Here is a 21,504-nt window from a genome sequence, read left to right as displayed (position 1 = left end):
GCATTTGAGGAGTGGCGTCATTGGCTTGAAGGAGCTAAGCATCGCGTGGTGGTATTGACTGATCATAAGAACTTGACTTATCTTGAGTCTGCTAAGCGGTTGAATCCTAGACAGGCTCGTTGGTCGCTGTTTTTTGCCCGTTTTGACTTTGTGATTTCGTACCTTCCGGGCTCTAAAAATGTGAAGGCGGATGCTCTGTCTAGGAGTTTTGTGCCCGACTCTCCGGGTTTGTCTGAGCCGGCGGGTATCCTCAAGGAAGGAGTAATTGTGTCTGCCATCTCCCCTGATTTGCGGCGGGTGCTGCAAAAATTTCAGGCTAATAAACCTGATCGTTGTCCAGCGGAGAGACTGTTTGTCCCTGATAGGTGGACCAATAAAGTTATCTCTAAGGTTCATTGTTCGGTGTTGGCTGGTCATCCTGGAATCTTTGGTACCAGAGAGTTGGTGGCTAGATCCTTTTGGTGGCCGTCTCTGTCGCGGGATGTGCGTGTTTTTGTGCAGTCCTGTGGGATTTGTGCTCGGGCTAAGCCCTGCTGTTCTCGTGCCAGTGGGTTGCTTTTGCCCTTGCCGGTCCCGAAGAGGCCTTGGACACATATCTCTATGGATTTTATTTCTGATCTTCCCGTTTCTCAAAAGATGTCAGTCATTTGGGTGGTCTGTGATCTCTTTTCTAAGATGGTCCATCTGGTACCCTTGTCTAAATTGCCTTCCTCCTCTGATTTGGTGCCATTGTTCTTCCAGCATGTGGTTCGTTTACATGGCATTCCAGAGAATATCGTTTCTGACAGAGGTTCCCAGTTTGTTTCAAGGTTTTGGCGAGCCTTTTGTGGTAGGATGGGCATTGACTTGTCTTTTTCCTCGGCTTTCCATCCTCAGACTAATGGCCAGACCGAACGAACCAATCAGACCTTGGAAACATATCTGAGATGCTTTGTTTCTGCCGATCAGGATGACTGGGTGTCCTTTTTGCCTTTGGCTGAGTTCGCCCTTAATAATCGGGCCAGCTCGGCTACCTTGGTTTCGCCATTTTTCTGCAATTCTGGGTTCCATCCTCGTTTCTCTTCAGGACAGGTTGAGTCTTCGGACTGTCCTGGTGTGGATACTGTGGTGGACAGGTTGCAGCAGATTTGGACTCATGTAGTGGACAATTTGACCTTGTCCCAGGAGAAGGCTCAACGTTTCGCTAATCGCAGACGCCGTGTGGGTCCCCGACTTCGTGTTGGGGATCTGGTTTGGTTATCTTCTCGTCATATTCCTATGAAGGTTTCCTCTCCTATGTTTAAACCTCGTTTCATTGGTCCGTATAGGATTTCTGAGGTTCTTAATCCTGTGTCTTTTCGTCTGACCCTTCCAGATTCTTTTTCCATACATAACGTATTCCATAGGTCATTGTTGCGGAGATACGTGGCACCTATGGTTCCATCTGTTGATCCTCCTGCCCCGGTTTTGGTGGAGGGGGAATTGGAGTATATTGTGGAGAAGATTTTGGATTCTCGTGTTTCTAGACGGAAACTCCAGTATCTGGTTAAATGGAAGGGTTATGCTCAGGAAGATAATTCCTGGGTTTTTGCCTCTGATGTCCATGCTCCCGATCTTGTTCGTGCCTTTCATGTGGCTCATCCTGGTCGGCCTGGGGGCTCTGGTGAGGGTTCGGTGACCCCTCCTCAAGGGGGGGGTACTGTTGTGAATTCTGTGGCAGAGCTCCCTCTTGTGGTCACAAGTGGTACTTCGGCTGATTCTCTCTGTGAGCTTCTGTTGGTGGAGAGAAGTGGTACTGCGGCTTCTGAGTTTCCTCCCTCAGGTGATCTGGTGAGGTCGTTAGGTGCTTCCCTACTTAACTCAACCTAATGCTTTGATCCTGGCTTCCTGTCAATGTTCCAGTGTTGGACTTGCTTTTCCCTGGATCATTCCTGTGGCCTGCTGCTCTGCATAGCTAAGTTCTTCTTTGCTATTTGTTTGCTATTTTTTCTGTCCAGCTTGTCTAATTTTTTGCTGGAAGCTCTGGGACGCAAAGGGTGTACCTCCGTGCCGTTAGTTCGGTACGGAGGGTCTTTTTGCCCACTTTGCATGGTTTTCTTTAGGGTTTTGTGTAGACCGCAAAGTTACCTTTTCTGTCCTCGCTCTGTTAAGAAAGTCGGGCCTCACTTTGCTGAATCTATTTCATCTCTACGTTTGTCTTTTCATCTTAACTCACATTCATTATATGTGGGGGCCTGCCTTTTCCTTTGGGGTATTTCTCTGAGGCAAGGTAGGCTTATTTTCTATCTTCAGGCTAGTTAGTTTCTCAGGCTGTGCCGAGTTGCATAGGCAGAGTTAGGCGCAATCCACGGCTGCCTCTAGTGTTGTTTGGAGAGGATTAGGGATTGCGGTCTGCAGAGTTCCCACGTCTCAGAGCTCGTTCTATGATTTTGGGTTATTGTCAGATCACTGTATGTGCTCTGACCGCTATGTCCATTGTGGTACTGAATTGCCTTTCATAACAGAAGTGTCTCTGGCGGTGGTGGCGCGCACCCAACGTCAGACACACCGTTGTAACATGAGGGGCCCTGGGCCAGTACCGCCGGCCACGAGAGAGTGTTCCCCCCCAGCTCAAACAGTGCTCTACCAAGGCAAAATTATCTCTCACTGCTCCACCACTGTTTAGTCTATGGGGTGAAATCCTTCAATGCCTGGCACTGACAATACCAAATTGTTGACATGTATGATGCTAGTTAAAATATTCAGGGGCCCTGTCCTACATTTACACCAGTAAATACTTTGCGCCAAATAACAATGTCTGAAAGTCAGCAGAGGAGCCCACCCCTGTACCAAACCTAAGTATGCCACCTTTTTTTTGTTTGTTTTTTTTTTTTAGCGAGACATTAACATCTATTTATTATTTTGGAGTACTAACTGTGTCAGACACTACTTCCAATTGTCCTCCGCTGACCACACCAAGGCTGCCTGTGCACCCCTGCAACATAATTGAACCTGCATTGAGCCTATTTTTTTATTTTAGGCCTACTAAGTCTGTCTGTGGTCCATCCTTCCAATTGTCCTCCGCTGACCACACCAATGCTGCCTGTGCACCCCTGCAACATAATTGAACCTGCATTGAGCCTATTTTTTTTATTTTAGGCCTACTAAGTCTGTCTGTGGTCCATCCTTCCAATTGTCCTGCGCTGACCAATGCTGCCTGTGCACCCCTGCAACATTATTGAACTTGCATTGAGCCTATTTTTTTTATTTTAGGCCTACTAAGTCTGTCTGCGGTCCATCCTTCAAATTGTCCTTCGCTGACTACACCAATGCTGCCCGTGTACCCATATAACCTTTTTTAAACCTGCAGTGAGCCAACTTTGTGGTGTAAGGCCTACTAGCAGTGTCTGTCTGCGCCACTCAATACAGCTGTCCTCCTCTTAAAAAAAACTGAACTGCAATTGTCAGATTTTCAGCCTGTTGGAATTTTAAAACTGCATTGGGGCCACAAGTTTGGTTGGGGTCTACAAACTGTGTCTGCAGCTCCAAGGTGTTCTCCTGGTTGCCTTTCCTTAGCTTCAATCTTCAGGCTCTCGTTAAGTAGTTGTTAACATAACACTGCATTAGGCCTAAGAGTTGGGTTGGGTTCTAGAAACGGTGTCTGCCGCTCCAAGGTGTTCTCCTGTTGCATTTCCTTAGCTTCAATCTTCAGGCTCTCGTTAAGTAGTTGTTAATATAGCACTGCATTAGGCCTACAAGTTGGGTTGGGTTCTAGAAACGGTGTCTGCCGCTCCAAGGTGTTCTCCAGGTTGCTTTTCCTTAGCTTCAATCTTCAGGCTATCATTAAGTAGTTGTTAATATAACACTGCATTAGGCCTACAAGTTGGGTTGGGTTCTAGAAACCGTGTCTGCCGCTCCAAGGTGTTCTCCTGTTGCATTTCCTGAGCTTCAATCTTCAGGCTCTCGTTAAATTGTTTTTAATACAACACTGCATTTGGCCTACTTGTTTTGTTGGCCCTACTAACGGTGTCTGCCGCTCCTTGATGTTCTCCTCCACTGAACAAACCAGTGCCGCCTGTTTACTTCTGTTACCAATTTTGAACTGCATTTAGCCTACTTACTGATTTCGGCCTACTCAGTGTGTCAGCATCTCATTACAGCTGTCCTCCACTGAACAAAGCAACGCAGCCTGGTTAGTCCTGTTACCAATTTTGAACTGCATTTAGCCCACTTTATTATTTGGGCCTATATCTGTGTTTCCTCCTCATCCTACCCATTGCCCAGCCAGTGATAGAGGAGTCTGCTGGTACATTGACACAGAACGCTACATTCCCCGTGCACGCTACACAGCCAGAATGTGACCCTGCTGAAAGTCAGGTTCCCCTTCCCGCATACCATACCACCTTACAAGGGGACAAAGAGGAAGGTGCAGATGAAAGTGCAGGTTCCTTCATCAGGTGGGGGGGGGAATACTCATTGGCAACATCACTTGGCACAGGGCCCCTCATAGTACGCAAAAGTGTCGCTGCCGGTGGGAGGCGCCCCCGCCTTGCAAACACACCGCCGTACTTTGAGGGGCCCTGTGCCAGTGCCAATGCCAACGAGTGCCCCCCCCCCCCCTGCTTGCTCAGGATCACAGCACTTGCAAAGTTGAAATACTTACCTCTCCCTGCTCCACTGCCGTGATGTGGTCAACATTTCCTGGGCCCACTAAATACTTGAACCAGCCCTACCCTCCACAACTTTAGCCAAATGACCCCCAATTTCCAATGCCTAACTATTATTATAAGGTAAATTAAGATTAACAAGCTTCAGTAACATGGATGGATGTTTTTGCCATTAAAATGGGCACTGTAGGTGTTTTCCTGGCCCCCCCTCACTGCCGACTATGCTTCCCCATTGACTTGCATTAGGTTTCGTGTTTCGGTCGATCCCCGACTTTTCGAGATAATCGGCCGATTTCACTTGACTCGACTTTTGAGATAGTCGGGTTTCGCGAAACCCGACTCGACCCTAAAAAAGTAAAAGTCGCTCAACCCTAGCGCTAACATATTCCGCAGCGCTTTACAGGTTGCACAAATTATTAGCGCTGTCCCTGTTGGGGCTCACAATCTAAATTCCCTATCAGTATGTCTTTGGAACCAGTATGTCTTTCACTAGTGATGAGCGAGCACTAAAATGCTCAGGGGCTCCTTACTCAAGTCAAACAAATTGTAATATGCTCTGGCTCTCGACCCGAGTAACAGGTATAATGGAAGTTAATGGGAAACGCAAGCATTTTTCTGGCACCCCCCACACACAAGAGGTCTGGATGGATCTAAAAGTTGTTCAAATAAATTTAAAAAAATGGCTAAAATGGCGTGGGAACAGCACGCCCTGTAAGCATCTCTGAATCCTAGGTTGCTGCTGGGAACAATGTTGTCAGAGTATTACGCCACTTACACCAAACATTGGAAGAAAAAATGTACATGCTTTCCAGGATAATGACTTGTACATAAGGCAAAATAAAAAAGAATACAAAAAATGCTCCTCCACACCTTGGGCTATGTTCACTCAACTGTTTTTCCTGCATTTTTGCACATTTGCATTGCTTTCAATGGTGAAAAAAACATTCACCATGAAATGTAATTATAACATTTTACTACGTTATCTGGCCATGTGGTGTGTGTGAGACATGATGAGACACATCCTGTTGGATGGGATGAAAACATACAGTATATATCAAAGAATGCTACAGGTAGGCCTCTAAAAATTCTTAAAGCGGGCATCATAAACAACCTTAAAAAATTCATAGCAAGGGAAGCATGATCACCCTATGGATATGGTGGTGGAGGAGGAGGACGACACAAAAAAGATGAAATACTGAAGCATATACCCATGTTTGAATAGGAAGGGATGTATGGGAATAGACCAGAAAAAAACAAACAAACACTGAATTTGAGTTTATGTTCCTCTGTTGTCATCCGGTGATGTTGAGAAGTCTGAGCCAATCTAGGGAGTTAGCCTGTCAGTATTTTCAGTTGATAGGTGGATGCACCTATCAGTTATAATACCTCCGGCGACACTAAAAACCTGCTCTGACAAAACGCTAGTAGCAGTGAATTGTTGTGCCTGTAGAACCGGGGAAGAGGCACTGGTGTCAACTGCAGACACTGTTTCTGGACCCTGCCGTTCGGCCCAACTAGTTGAGTGCTTTGCTGTCATGTGCCTGAGCATGCTGGTCGTGGTCAGGCTGGTAGTTGTGCTGCCCCTGCTTATGCTGGCATGGCGGATGTTTCAAATGGCTGGTTTTAGGATAACTGGACTCTATTTAAAAATGTGCCAGACTCTTCACTCGTGTTGTTGCTCTGAGGAACCACCTGGTCTTCCACTTCCACACCTTGGTCCTCCTCCTGACTTGCTGACCTAACAACATCACTTGTTGGCAATTGTGTCTCATCATCATCCACCTCTGGCAGCAACATGTCCTGATTGAAATGGGCAGCACAAGAGGCCAGAATCTATTAATGGAAATATGAAGAGCTCTTTGGAGCATCAAAGTATGGGATCACTTGTCTCCAGGCACTCGGCATGGTTGAGGAAGGAGGATCAGGGTGAGGATTACGAGATCCAGAATCACGGCTACTGAGACTGGATCGTGTGGAAGACAGGATATTTCTGGCAACTGACTGGATGCATTATCTGCTATCCATACAGCAACCTTTTCATACTGGTCTGACTTTAAGGCTGCCATCACACAGTCAGTATTCAGTCAGTATTTTACATCAGTATTTGTAGCCAAAACCAGGAGTGGAACAAATAGAGTAAAAGTATAATAGAAACATATGCACCACTTCTGCATTTATCATCCACTCCTGGTTTTGGCTTACAAATACTGATGTAAAATACAGACCAAATACTGCTAGTGTGACGGCAGCCTAAGAGTTGTGTTCCACGCCTCCCTACAAAGTGGGACAGGAAGGTAGGTCAATATGATGTGTGTCTTTTTTGTGCTCCTGCAGCAATCACAGTTTCACCTTGCCCCCAGCCTGGGCCTCTGGCCTGACCATCAGCATCACGTCCACTTCCCTGTCCCTTGCCCATTTTAACCCCTACCCGACCTTTGACGCCACGTAGGCGTCATGAAAGTCGGTGCCAATCCGACCCATGATGCCTATGTGGCGTCATGGAAAGATCGCGTCCCTGCAGGCCGGGTGAAAGGGTTAACTCCCATTTCACCCGATCTGCAGGGACAGGGGGAGTGGTAGTTTAGCCCAGGGGGGGTGGCTTCACCCCCTCGTGGCTACGATCGCTCTGATTGGCTGTTGAAAGTGAAACTGCCAATCAGAGCGATTTGTAATATTTCACCTATTATAACAGGTGAAACATTACAATCCAGCCATGGCCGATGCTGCAATATCATCGGCCATGGCTGGAAATACTAATGTGCCCCCACCCCACCGATCGCCCCCCCAGCCCCCCGATCTGTCCGGTACACTGCTCCGGCTCCCCTCCGTCCTGTGCTCCGCTCCCCCCCGTGCTCTTGTCCGCTCCGCCCGTGCTCCAATCACCCTCCCCCATGCTCCGATCACCCCCCTGCACTCCGTTCCACCCCCCCGTGCTCCGTTCTACCCCCCGTGCTCCGTTCCACCCCTCCCACGCTCCGATTCACCCCCCCATGCTCCGATCCCCCCCGTGCTCCCCCCCCACCCTATCATACTTACCGATCCTGCCGGGGTCCGTCCGTCTTCTCCCCGGGCGTCGCCATCTTCCAAAATGGCGGGCGCATGCGCAGTGCGCCCGCCGAATCTGCCGGCCGGCAGATTCGTTCCAAAGTGCATTTTGATCACTGAGATATAATCTATCTCAGTGATCAAAATAAAAAAAAATAAATGACCCCCCCCCTTTGTCACCCCCATAGGTAGGGACAATAAAAAAAATAAATAATTTTTTTTTCCACTAATGTTAGAATAGGGTTAGGGGTAGGGTTAGGGGTAGGGTTAGGGTTAGGGCTAGGGTTAGGGGTAGGGTTAGGGGTAGGGTTAGGGCTAGGGTTAGGGTTAGGGCTAGGGTTAGGGTTAGGGTTAGGGGTAGGGGTAGGGTTAGGGGTAGGGTTAGGGTTAGGGCTAGGGGTAAGGTTGGGGTAGGGTTAGGGCTAGGGTTAGGGCTAGGGTTAGGGCTAGGGGTAGGGTTAGGGGTAGGGTTAGGGGTAGGGTTAGGGCTAGGGGTAGGGTTAGGGGTAGGGTTAGTGTTAGGGTTAGGGTTTCGGTATGTGCACACGTATTCTGGTCCTCTGCGGATTTTTCTGCTGCGGATTTGATAAATCCGCAGTGCTAAACCGCTGCGGATTTATGGCGGATTTACCGCGTTTTTTCTGCGCATTTCACTGCGATTTTACAACTGCGATTTTCTATTTGAGCAGTTGTAAAACCGCTGTGGAATCCGCACAAAGAAGTGACATGCTGCGGAATGTAAACCGCTGCGTTTCCGTGCAGTTTTTCCGCAGCATGTGTACAGCGATTTTTGTTTCCCATAGGTTTACATTGAACTGTAAACTCATGGGAAACTGCTGCGGATCCGCAGCGTTTTCCGCAGCGTGTGCACATACCTTTAGAATTAGGCCATGTGCACACGGTGCGGATTTGGCTGCGGATCCGCAGTGGATTGGCCGCTGCGGATTCGCAGCAGTGTTCCATCAGGTGTACAGTACCATGTAAACATATGGAAACCAAATCCGCTGTGCCCATGGTGCGGAAAATACCGCGCGGAAACGCTGCGTTGTATTTTCCGCAGCATGTCAATTCTTTGTGCGGATTCTGCAGCGTTTTACACCTGTTCCTCAATAGGAATCCGCAGGTGAAATCCGCGCAAAAAACACTGGAAATCCGCGGAAAATCCGCAGGTAAAACGCAGTGCCTTTTACCCGCGGATTTTTCAAAAATGATGCTGAAAAATCTCACACGAATCCGCAACGTGGGCACATAACCTTAGGGTTAGGATTGGAATTAGGGTTGTGGTTAGGGGTGTGTTGTGGTTAGGGTTGTGATTAGGGTTATGGCTACAGTTGGGATTAGGGTTAGGGGTGTGTTGGGGTTAGGGTTAGGGCTGTGATTAGGGTTATGGCTACAGTTGGGATTAGGGTTAGGGATGTGTTGGGGTTAGGGTTAGGGCTGTGATTAGGGTTATGGCTACAGTTGGAATTAGGGTTCTGGTTAGGGTTAGGGGTGTGTTGGGGTTAGGGTTGTGGTTAGGGGTGTGTTGGGGTTAGGGTTGTGATTAGGGTTATGGCTACAGTTGGGATTAGGGTTAGGGGTGTGTTGGGGTTAGTGTTGGAGGTAGAATTGAGGGGTTACCACTGTTTAGGCACATCAGGGGTCTCCAAACACAACATGGCGCCACCATTGATTCCAGCCAATCTCGTATTCAAAAAGTCAAATGGTGCTCCCTCAATTCCGAGCCCTGACGTGTGCCCAAACAGTGGTTTACCCCCACATATGGGGTATCAGTGTACTCAGGACAAACTGCGCAACAATTACTGGGGTCCAATTTCTCCTGATAACCTTGTGAAAATAAAAAAATGCTTGCTAAAACATCATTTTTGAGGAAAGAAAAATGATTTATTATTTTCACGGCTCTACGTTGTAAACGTCTGTGAAGCACTTGGGGGTTCAAAGTGCTCACCACATATCTAGATAAGTTCCTTGGGGGGTCTAGTTTCTAAAATGGGGTCACTTGTGGGGGGTTTCTACTGTTTAGCCACACCAGGGGCTCTGCAAACGCAACGTGACGCCCGCAGACCATTCCATCAAAGTCTGCATTTCAAAAGTCACTACTTCCCTTCTGAGCTCTGACGTGTGCCCAAACAGTGGTTTACCTCCACACATGGGGTATCAGCGTACTCAGGAGAAACTGAACAACAACTTTTGGGGTCCAATTTCTCCTGTAACCCTTGGGAAAATAAAAAATTCTGGGCTAAATAATTATTTTTGAGGAAAGAAAACGTATTTATTATTTTCACGGCTCTGCATTATATACTTCTATGAAGCACTTGAGGGTTCAAAGTGCTCACCACACATCTAGATAAGTTCCTTTCGGGGTCTAGTTTCCAAAATGGGGTCACTTGTGGGGGGTTTCTACTGTTTAGCCACATCAGGGGCTCTGCAAACGCAACATGACGCCCGCAGAGCATTCCATCAAAGTCTGCATTTCAAAACGTCACTACTTCAATTCCGAGCCCCGGCATGTGCCCAAACAGTAGTTTACCCCCACATATGGGGTATCACCGTACTCAGGAGAAACTGGACAACAAATATTGGGGTCAAATTTCTCCTGTTACCCTTGGGAAAATTAAAAAAATTCTGGGCTAAATAATTATTTTTGAGGAAAGAAAACGTATTTATTATTTTCACGGCTCTGCATTATAAACTTCTGTGAAGCACTTGGGGGTTCAAAGTGCTCACCACACATCTAGATAAGTTCCTTTCGGGGTCTAGTTTCCAAAATGGGGTCACTTGTGGGGGGTTTCTACTGTTAAGCCACATCAGGGGCTCTGCAAACGCAACGTGACGCCCACAGAGCATTCCATCAAAGTCTGCATTTCAAAACGTCACTACTTCACTTCCGAGCCCCGGCATGTGCCCAAACAGTGGTTTACCCCCACATATGGGGTATCAGCGTACTCAGGAGAAACTGGACAACAACGTTTGGGGTAAAATTTCTCCTGATACCCTTGGGAAAATAAAAAATTGCAGGCTAAAAGATAATTTTTGAGAAAATAATTTTTTTTTTTATTTTCATGGCTCTGCGTTATAAACTTCTGTGAAGCACTTGGGGGTTCAAAGTCCTCACCACACATCTAGACTAGTTCCTTTGGTGGACTAGTTTCCAAAATGGGGTCATTTCTGGGGGATCTCTAATGTTTAGGCACACAGGGGCTCTCCAAACGTGACATGGTGTCCGCTAATGATTGGAGCTAATTTTCCATTTAAAAAGCCAAATGGCGTGCCTTCCCTTCCGAACCCTGCCGTGCGCCCAAACAGTGGTTTACCCCCACATATGGGGTATCAGCGTACTCAGGACAAACTGGACAACAACATTTGGGGTCCAATTTCTCCTATTACCCTTGGCAAAATAGGAAATTCCAGGCTAAAAAATCGTTTTTGAGGAAAGATAAATTATTTTTTATTTTCATGGCTCTGCGTTATAAACTTGTGTGAAGCACCTGAGGGTATAAAGTGCTCAATATGCATCTAGATAAGTTCCTTGGGGGGTCTAGTTTCCAAAATGGGGTCACTTGTGGGGGAGCTCCAATGTTTAGGCACACAGGGGCTCTCCAAATGCGACATGGTGTCCACTAACAATTGGAGCTAATTTTCCATTCAAAAAGTCAAATGGCGCGCCTTCCCTTCCGAGCCCTGCCGAGTGCCCAAACAGTGGTTTACCCCCACATATGAGGTATTGGCGTACTCGGGAGAAATTGCCCAACAAATTTTATGATCCATTTTATCCTATTGCCCATTTGATAATGAAAAAATTGAGGCGAAAAGAATTTTTTTGTGAAAAAAAAAGTACTTTTTCATTTTTACAGATCAATTTGTGAAGCACCTGAGGGTTTAAAGTGCTCACTAGGCATCTAAATAAGTTCCTTGGGGGATCTAGTTTCCAAAATGGGGTCACTTGTGGGGGAGCGCCAATGTTTAGGCACACAGGAGCTTTCCAAACGCGACATGGTGTCCGCTAACGATGGAGATAATTTTTCATTCAAAAAGTCAAATGGCGCTCCTTCCCTTCCGAGCCTTACCATGTGCCCAAACAGTGGTTTACCCCCACATATGAGGTATCAGTGTACTCAGGAGAAATTTCCCAACAAATTTTAGGATCCATTTTATCCTGTTGCCCATGTGAAAATGAAAAAATTGAGGCTAAAAGAATTTTTTTGTGAAAAAAAAGTACTTTTTCATTTTTACGGATCAATTTGTGAAGCACCTGGGGGTTCAAAGTGCTCACTATGCATCTAGATAAGTTCGTAGGAGCGTCTAGTTTCCAAAATGGGGTCACTTGTGGGGGAGCTCCAATTTTTAGGCACACGGGGGCTCTCCAAACGTGACATGGTGTCCGCTAAAGAGTGGAGCCAATTTTTGATTCAAAAAGTCAAATGGCGCTCCTTCCCTTCCAAGCCCTGCCGTGCGCCCAAACAGTGGTTTACCCCCACATATGAGGTATCAGCGTACTCAGGACAAATTGGACAACAACTTACGTGGTTCAGTTTCTCCTTTTACCATTGGGAAAATAAAAAAATTGTTGCTAAAAGATAATTTTTGCGACTAAAAAGTTAAATGTTCATTTTTTCCTTCCATGTTCCTTCTGCTGCTGTGAAGCACCTGAAGGGTTAATAAACTTCTGGAATGTGGTTTTGAGTACCTTGAGGGGTGCAGTTTTTAGAATGGTGTCACTTTTGGGTATTTTCAGCCATATAGACCCCTCAAACTGACTTCAAATGTGAGGTGGTCCCTAAAAAAATGGTTTTGTAAATTTCGTTGTAAAAATGAGAAATCGCTGGTCAAATTTTAACCTTTATAACTTCCTAGCAAAAAAAAATTTTGTTTCCAAAATTGTGCTGATGCAAAGTAAACATGTGGGAAATGTTATTTATTAACTATTTTGTGTCACATAACTCTCTAGTTTAACAGAATAAAAATTCAAAATGTGAAAATTGCGAAATTTTCAAAATTTTCGCCAAATTTCCGTTTTTATCACAAATAAACGCAGAATTTATTGACCTTAATTTACCACTAACATGAAGCCCAATATGTCACGAAAAAACAATCTCAGAACCGCTAGGATCCGTTGAAGCGTTCCTGAGTTATTACCTCATAAAGCGACATTGGTCAGAATTGCAAAAAACGGCAAGGTCTTTAAGGTCAAAATAGGCTGGGTCATGAAGGGGTTAAATTAGGTATGATATTTCCCTGCTGAAAAAACTTTGCAGGACTAGTATATCAGGAAAATTAGCCCACCTTAGATGGACTTGTAACGATGGATGGATGCTATTGCAACCAACCAAATCTGGTTGTATGCTTTTGAGTCAAAATGTTTTGACGCACAACTGGCATAGTATAAAAGACTTATATCTGCCTGCTGAAAAAACTTTTCAGGATTACTATCTCAGGAAAATTTGCCCACCCCAGATGGGCTTGTTACACTGTAGTAGCAATATAGTGATGCTATTACAACCAACTAAGTCTGACTGTTTGCTTTTAATGCACAACTGCCGCAGTATAAATGGCGTATAATATTTCCCTGCTCAGAACAATTTGCAGGAGTAATATTCTTAACCCTGAGGGCTTTTGTCATGTGTTGCAGCAGAAAAGACGTGCAATTACCACTATTCTTTCCTATATGATCCCTTCCGTATATTCTCACCCTAAGTGCTGCTAACAGTATTACCATTGATTATCATTAGCCCCAAGAAGCACTGCTGTTGTACTTCACAGAAATATAAATGTGGTTGAATACCTAGCTAATACGCAGCTACAATTCTGTCCCTCTCTCATCAGCATCTCTCCCTACACTGCTTGTGTCTGGGATACAGTATGCCAAGCATGGAGTTATATAGAACTGATGGCGCTATATGACCAACCAATCACAGTAATGCCACAACCAATATGGCTACGGCATTAGTGACTGAAAGCCAATCCCCACATGTTCATTGGCTGTCTAACAAGCGCCAAACATGTGGGGTGGGGACTCGAGCTTCTTGAGCACACTGGTGCTCGAGCAAGTAAAGGACAGTAACGAGCACGCTTGCTCATCACTATTCTTCACATATCACAGCCATGCTCCCATCCGACAATAGAGCATGTATGATACACCTCTTGTGAGTTGGGATGCAGATTTTGGGAGCTGTATGTTTTTAGTCTGCAGCCTGTACTGACACATTACTAGGATGGGCTTTAGTTTTCATTATATCATTATTATGTATTTTTTGGAGATCTCCTTTAAGTATGTAAGAGGGTAGGATTTGAGTATTATTCTTTGATCTTAAAGTTGTACTCCAATTGAGGATTGTGGAACAAAAGGGGTTTACTTGCTTTTACTATGTCAAAACACAAAGCAAAATGGAGACACAAAGCAGAATTTTTACACCTTGGCAACAAGGTTGGTGGTTGTGGTATTTTGTACATAGGCTTGGATTTCACAGTTTTTGGCAAAGATAATTGGTGCACTGGAGCTGGTCATTGACCCCCTAAATGTAATACTTATGAGGATTCTGGAAGGAGTCCAGAATTAATTGTTAGGGTACAAAGTAGGTTTGTTTTTTTTTATATAGAAACAAATGCTTACAGGTCTCAAGATAGCTCCACAGTTCACTTGCTTACTGAAAGGTCTGTAGGCACTTTTTGTATGCGCTTTTGTCAGGAAACATTTGTATCTTGTACGTGCTGATAAAGTTTAGTATAAAAAAATCTTATTCTACTTCATCAGGTTTTGGCACTAAAAACACAGCAAAACCTGATACCTGCATTTTTTCAGCATTTTTTTTGCACTACTCATTGCTTTCAATGGATGAAAAACGCTGAAATAACACTGAAAGAAGTGACATGCTACATTTGACAGAAGCACAGCATTTTTTGGGCGGATGGGGTAGAGTGCTTCTCACAAAATTAGAAAATCATCAAAAAGTTCATTTATTTCAGTTCTTGAATACAAAAAGTGAAACTCATATATTATATAGAGTCATCACAAACAGAGTGATCTATTTCAAGTATTTATTTCTGTTAATGTTGATGATTATGGCTTACAGCCAATGAAAATCCAAAAGTCATTATCTCAGTAAATTAGAATACTTTATAACACCAGCTTGAAAAATGATTTTAAAATCCAAAATGTTGGGCTACTGAAATATATGTCCAGTCAATGCACTCAATACTTGGTCGGGGCTCCTTTTGTATCAATTACTGCATCAATGTGGTGTGGCATGGGGGCAATCAGCCTGTGGCACTGCTGAGGTGTTATGGAAGCCCAGGTTGCTTCAGCTCGTCTCCATTGTTGGGTCTGGTGTCTCTCATCTTCCTCTTGACAATACGCCATAGATTCTCTATTGCTGGCCAATCAAGCACAGTGATACTGTTGTTTTTAACCAGGTCTTGGTACTTTTGGCAGTGTGGACAGGTGTCAAGTTCTCCTGGAGAATGAAATTTCCATCTCCAAGAAGCTTGTTAGCAGAGCAGTTGTGCTGAAAAGATTGCATACCCCAGCAGAATTTTTGCTTTCTTGTCCTTTTTTCAGAGAATATGAATGATAACACAAACTTTTTCTCCACTCATGGTTAGTGGTTGGGTGAAGCTATTTATTGTCAAACTACTGTGTTTTCTCTTTTCAAATCACAATGACAACCCAAAACATCCAAATAACCCTGATCAAAAGTTCACATACCCCATTTCTTAATACCATATATTGCCCCCTCTAACATGAATAACAGCTTGAAGTCTTTTGTGGCAAGTGTCGATGGGGATCTTTATTTTTTAGATGGTAAAGCTGCCCACTCTTTTTGGCAAAAAGCCTCCAGTTCCTGTAAATTCTTGGGTTATCTAGCTTGAACTGCGCTTGAGATCTCCCCAGAGTGACTCAATGATATTGAGGTCATGAGACTAAGATGTCACTTTGTTCTGCTTTAACCAATGATAGGTCAACTTCAACCCAATTAACTCAATCCACAAAAAAGCAAGTCCTCACTTAGGTCTGTCATCTGTTAATGGAAATATAAGGGGCTTCCATGTTACTGGTAGCACAAAGGGTCTGGAAAAGTGAAATGGCTCCTCAATCGCCAAAGGAAATTCAGCAAATTCTGTGCCCCCAAATGCCCCCCTCCCTTCTGTGCTCCACAGTGCACCTTTGACATTTCTGAAGCGATGAGAGCCTGCCTAACTTAATGGGTGCTTGCTTCCAGAAGTACGGGCTGGGCATAACGTAATGGTCACTGCAGCATACTGGTCTATACTGCGGCATTTTGCAATTTTCATTTGGCAACATTCATGGCTGCTTGTTTCTAGAAAATACACATGGAGTCAAAATCAGCACTACACCTGTAGATAAAATCCCCAAGGGGTATCATTTCCAAAATGGAGTCACTTGAGGGGGGATTCTGCTCTTCTAGCAATTAGGAACTCTGTATATGGAGTCCGCAAACTATTCTAGAAAAATCTGTGTTCCAGGAGGCAAATAGTGTTATGTCCTTCCTGAGTCTCTCTGTGTGGCTAAGCTGCACTGTACAGCCACATATGTGGTATTGCCATATTAAGTAGAAATTGTGGAACAAATGTTGGTGCCATTTTTACTCACATCTTGTGTGAAAATGTAAAATCTGGTGCTAAAACTAAATTTTGATGATAAAAATGTAGTTATTTTTTCTTCACTGCTCAATGGTCTGGTTTCCAAAATGGTGTCACTTGTAGGGGATTTTCACTGTTTAGACAGAGGCTCTCCAAATGTGACATGGCGTCCTCCAATTGTTCAAGCAAATTTTGCATTCAAAAGGACAAATGAGGCTCCTTCCCTTCCGAGCTCTGCCATGCGTCCAAACAGTGGTTTTCTCCATCATATGGGGTATCGGCATGCTCAGGAGAAATTACACAACAAATTTTGGGGTCCATTTTTTCTGTTATCATTGTCAAAATAAAAAAATGGATCTGAAGTCAATGAAAAAAGTTAAATGTTAATTTTCTTTTCAAAAAATTCCTGTGAAGCATCTGAAGTGTTAATAAACTTCTTGAATGTGATTTTGAGCACCTTGAGGGGTGCAGTTTTTAAAATGGTGCCACTTTTGAGTATCTTCTTTTATATAGAACCCTCAAAGTGACTTAAAAAGTGATGTGGTCCCTAAAAAAATAGTTTTGTAAATTTTGTTAGAAAAATTAAAAATTGCTGGTCAACTTTTAACCCTTATAACTTCATAACAAAAAAATGTTGGTTCCAAAATTGTGCAGATGCAAAGTAGACATGTGGAAAGTGTTATATATTAACTATTTTGTGTTATATATCTCTGTGATTTAAGGGCATGAAGTTTTAAAAATTGCTAAATTTTCAAAATTTTCACCAAATTTCCTTTTTTTCCACAACTAAACGCAAGTCATACCAAAGAAATTTTACTACTATCATGAAGTACAATATGTCACGAAAAACAGTCTCAGAATCACCGGGATCCGTTGAAGCGTTCCAGAGTTATAACCTCATAAAGTGAAGTGGTGTGAAGCAGTGGCTGGGGTCACAAACGAGGGTCACTATGTGTCCCCCAGGATGCACGCAGAAGCGTATTGAAGCCACGAGAGTGCGCTGCAGTCACAGGCATAGATGTGATTGCAATGCAAAAAAAAAGTGAGTGTTGGTCTTGTGCAAGTTATTTGTCCAAGACAGATTTAGGAAAACATGTATGGGCTTTTATTTTTTAAACGGAGTACAGGATGGTAATGGGTCAGTCCATTTCCTCCCAGCCAGGTCTTCCATGTGGCCACAGGTTCCTTATAGAAACACTACAGCAGAGGGTTGGGTGTGTCAGTTTGGTTTGCAAGAGTGCAAAGCAGAAGGCTCTGCCATAGGCAGGGGACACACACAACGTATAAAAAAACGGTCCGTTTTTGACGGACGAGAATCGCACAAATGTTACCAAAACAGTGATCCGTGTGCAGTGCGAGGATGCGATTTTCTCGCATCAAATGATCCGTGTGACATCCGTGTGACATCCGTATGGCATCCGTATGGCGAGATTTTCTCGCAGGCTTGCAAAATGGACATATAACGGATTTTCCACCTGAAAAAATTTAAATCATCACCAAGAACATTATTTAATGGCCCTAAACACAGGTGCAACACAGCAACCTATGCAGTAGAGTCCCTGCTTGTGTTGGTGCACTTCGGATTGATGAGCAACATGTCTGATCTACTGACTTTTAACACCACAGAGCGTGTGCTTTACAACTGGGTACTTTCCCAGAGTTTTGGCCAGCCATACCCAGTTATTGTAGATCCGAGGAGGCGGAGACGGATGTGGGTACATCCACTTATAAAGCAACGGATCAATAAAGGCCATTTCAGCCGTCTGTATGCTGCTCTGAGGTCAAATCCGGACAAGTTCTTCAACTATTGTCGGATGAGGATTCAAACCTTTGATATTTTGTTTGATATTTTGCGACCAGGGATCACAAAGAAGGACACCAGGATGCGCAAATCTATTTCAGCAGAGGAGCGCCTTATCCTTACCTTACGGTATGTCGAAATAATCTTTGTCCCAAATTATTTAACACTTTAATGTTGTTCCCCCTTATTCAAAGTAGCTAATTAAATGTTTAGGTAACTTCAACATCATTTGGCCTTCTTAGATAATATTTAATTTTGTCAAAGATGAAAGCCATCGCATGTCCTTAATGATTTAATAAGCATGCCATTTTTAAAGAAATTTTTGTTGTTGCAAATATAACACTGTATTGTGTTCACTTTATATTTTTAAAGAATACTCTCTTTTCTTTTAGCTTCCTTGTCACTGGCCTATCATATGCGGCACTGCATAGAGTTTCTACTGGGCAAATCTACAATTTCTGGTATTGTACGGGATACATGCACGGAAATCTGGAGAAGACTCCATCAAGAGGTGATGCCTGAACCCAAAATGGCAGACTGGTTAAATATTGCTCAAGGATTTCAGGACACCTGCCAGTTTCCACACTGTATTGGGGCACTTGACGGAAAGCACATCCGTGTGCGTAAGCCGCCAGGTTCAGGGACCCAATTCTATAATTATAAACAGTTTTTCTCCGTAGTGCTGTTGGCCCTAGTCGACAGCAACTACAGGTTTATAATTGTAGACATTGGGGCCTATGGGAGAACTGGAGACTCTAGAGTCTTCAGTTCTTCCATTGTGGGTCGGCGGCTGCGCAACAATGAATTGGATCTCCCACCCCCAAGTCACATAACAGGTGCTAATTTGGATGCGGTGCCTTACATGATGGTAGCAGATGAGGTGTTTCAATTATCAAGGAACGTCATGAGGCCCTATCCACGAAGAGGCCTGGACTACCGGCGCAGAATTTTTAATTTGCGTCTTTCCCGTGCCCGCCGTCTGGTCGAGTGTTCATTCGGCATTCTCAGTGCAAAATGGCGGGTACTTCAGTCAGCAATCCAACTGAGTGAAGGCAATGTAAATGGCGTGATAAAAGCATGTGTTGTTCTTCACAACTTTACAAGATACCATGATTGCCCATCATCTGCTTCCAATGAAATTGATTCTGCAAATACTGTCTTGACAACTACACGTGTTCTTCCTTCACGTCGTCAGCCCTCAGGCCTAAAAGTTCGTGATGTTTTAACAAATTATTTTGTGTCACCAGAGGGATCGACTGTTTGGCAAGACAATGCTGTTTTGCAGTAAAGTTAAGTTAGATTGTAAGTTAATAAATACCATAATTTTCCGGATTCAATTGTGTATTATGTATCTCAACCAGAAATTAGCTAAGATTGTTAAGTTGACAAATCATGTATGTAGTTTGATCAATACATAACACTCCGATTTTTGAACAAATTTTTACTGCTCATAGTATATATATACATATTCTCAAAACATATTATCAGCATATGTAATTAGAGCCATATGAGCAAGACAGATTTCCATGCCAAGGAAAAATAAAACTTAGGCCATACAACAGCCAAAATGACAGGCCAAAAAAATGGAAACAAAATTACAGGTTCTGGTAGGTTGGGGGTGGTGATGGTGATGGCGGGTGTCCAGCATGTGCGGAACTTTGCCTGGATGGTTGACCAACCAGACTGTCAACCTGTGTTAGTGTTGATCTAAATTGAGGTTGTTGTGGCAAGTTTCGATCATGTGTATGACTTAACACTTGATGTTGAGGGTAGAAGGGCATCAAGTCCTGGGTACCGGCTTGTCCCATTTGGTCAGACCCCCCAATATGGCCATGTCGAGCAGACACATGTTGGGACCAGCCTCCAAACATGTGTCTGTTCAAGTGGTCATATTGGGCAGTTGCAGGATAATCATAAATTGCCCTGTTTTGTGGTTGTTGGGTGCTTTGGGCATGCTGATGTTGTGGAGCTATAGGTTGCGGGGGTGGTGCTGCGACAGTTTGTGATTGGTCCTGTGGAAGGTCTTGCACCGCCAGAAGGTTGGTAGCTGACATTTGCCACCGTTCCACATAATTAAAAACATCAGTGGGGTTGTTTGGGGGTGTGGCTGCATCTATCAATATTTGGATACAACCTCTGGTCCGCAGCCTGAGCGAGCGTGGAATGGGCCGTAAATAGCGGGCAAGACTGTGGAAGTAAGCTTCCTCCCCATCGTCATGGGCAGCTCTGGACAAATAGTCCAACACCCCTGTATTCACTTGCCTCCTGGTGCCAATGTTCGAAACCACCCTTCTGCGCCGACCACGGTTTGGTCTGGTGTTAGGCTGTGGTGAGGTATCCAGAGCCAAGGTTGGACTGCTGCTCTGGGCTCCTTCCTCCACCTCTGGATTTGCCTCCTGTGTGGCAGAAGACGCTGCTGCTGGTTGTGGTGGTGGTGGTTGGTTGCTGCCTGTTTGCCCAGATAGTCCAGCCATTTCTGCCTCTTCACCAACAGGGTCAATCACCAACTCAGAGTCAGATGCAGTCTCCCTTTCTGTCAGATTTGACTCTGTTCTGTATTTCACAAAAGATTTTTATTTAGATAAAAAACATACATATTCACGTAATAAGATGTGTCACATTTTTTGAGACATGCATGCACTTACGGTCTGAGCTCCATCACCGGTGCCAAAAAATTAAGGCGATCAAAATAAAGGTATTTCCTTTTTTTGGTGGCTGCATCACCACTCCGCCCAGAAAGTTGTCGTTCACGCCGGTATTGGTCCCGGCAACTCCGCCAGCGTCTAGTGACATAATTGACTGCAAAGATACAACATTTGGTATATAAAGATCACGCACATAACTCAAACAGGGTTTGCAATCACACACGGGCCCAGGAGCCGAGGGGAACATAAAATTCCTTGGGGAATATATTAAAGGACAATAGCTATTACATTTCATCCAAATTTGTGTGTCTTGGTAATGTTTTTGCATCTTCAACCAAGAGCATGGATCATTTACTTCAATCATAAACACACCACATATGATGTGTTCATGCTTATTTTTATCATGAACCCAATATAAAAACCCATTTTTGCATAAAGGATGGTACTTACAAATTTCTTGCTGAACCTCTTGAGGTCGATCATCAAAATCGGGGAACATGTGGCGACATATTGACCTCCATGCTGCGTCTTTACGTGCACGGTCCACATAATGTGCGTCGCGTTGGTCCCATAATTTGGGTCTATCATGGACCAGAGCAATCAGCATCTCAACATTTATATGCCTGGCCATGCTGCTACACAGTACACTCCGTGGAGGCGTGCTTCCTGGTTTGCAATCCAGCATGGGCCAGAAATTAGCATGCCAAAGCTTCCTGATAATGGATGATTCAATTTCCTGTCACCTGGAGAAGTCTTCCGTATTTCTCGCAATGCACAAGCATGGTCCGTA

Source organism: Ranitomeya imitator, chromosome 1 (assembly GCF_032444005.1).
Source record: "Ranitomeya imitator isolate aRanImi1 chromosome 1, aRanImi1.pri, whole genome shotgun sequence".
Taxonomy (NCBI): domain Eukaryota; kingdom Metazoa; phylum Chordata; class Amphibia; order Anura; family Dendrobatidae; genus Ranitomeya; species Ranitomeya imitator.
This window is presented reverse-complemented; position numbering follows the sequence as displayed.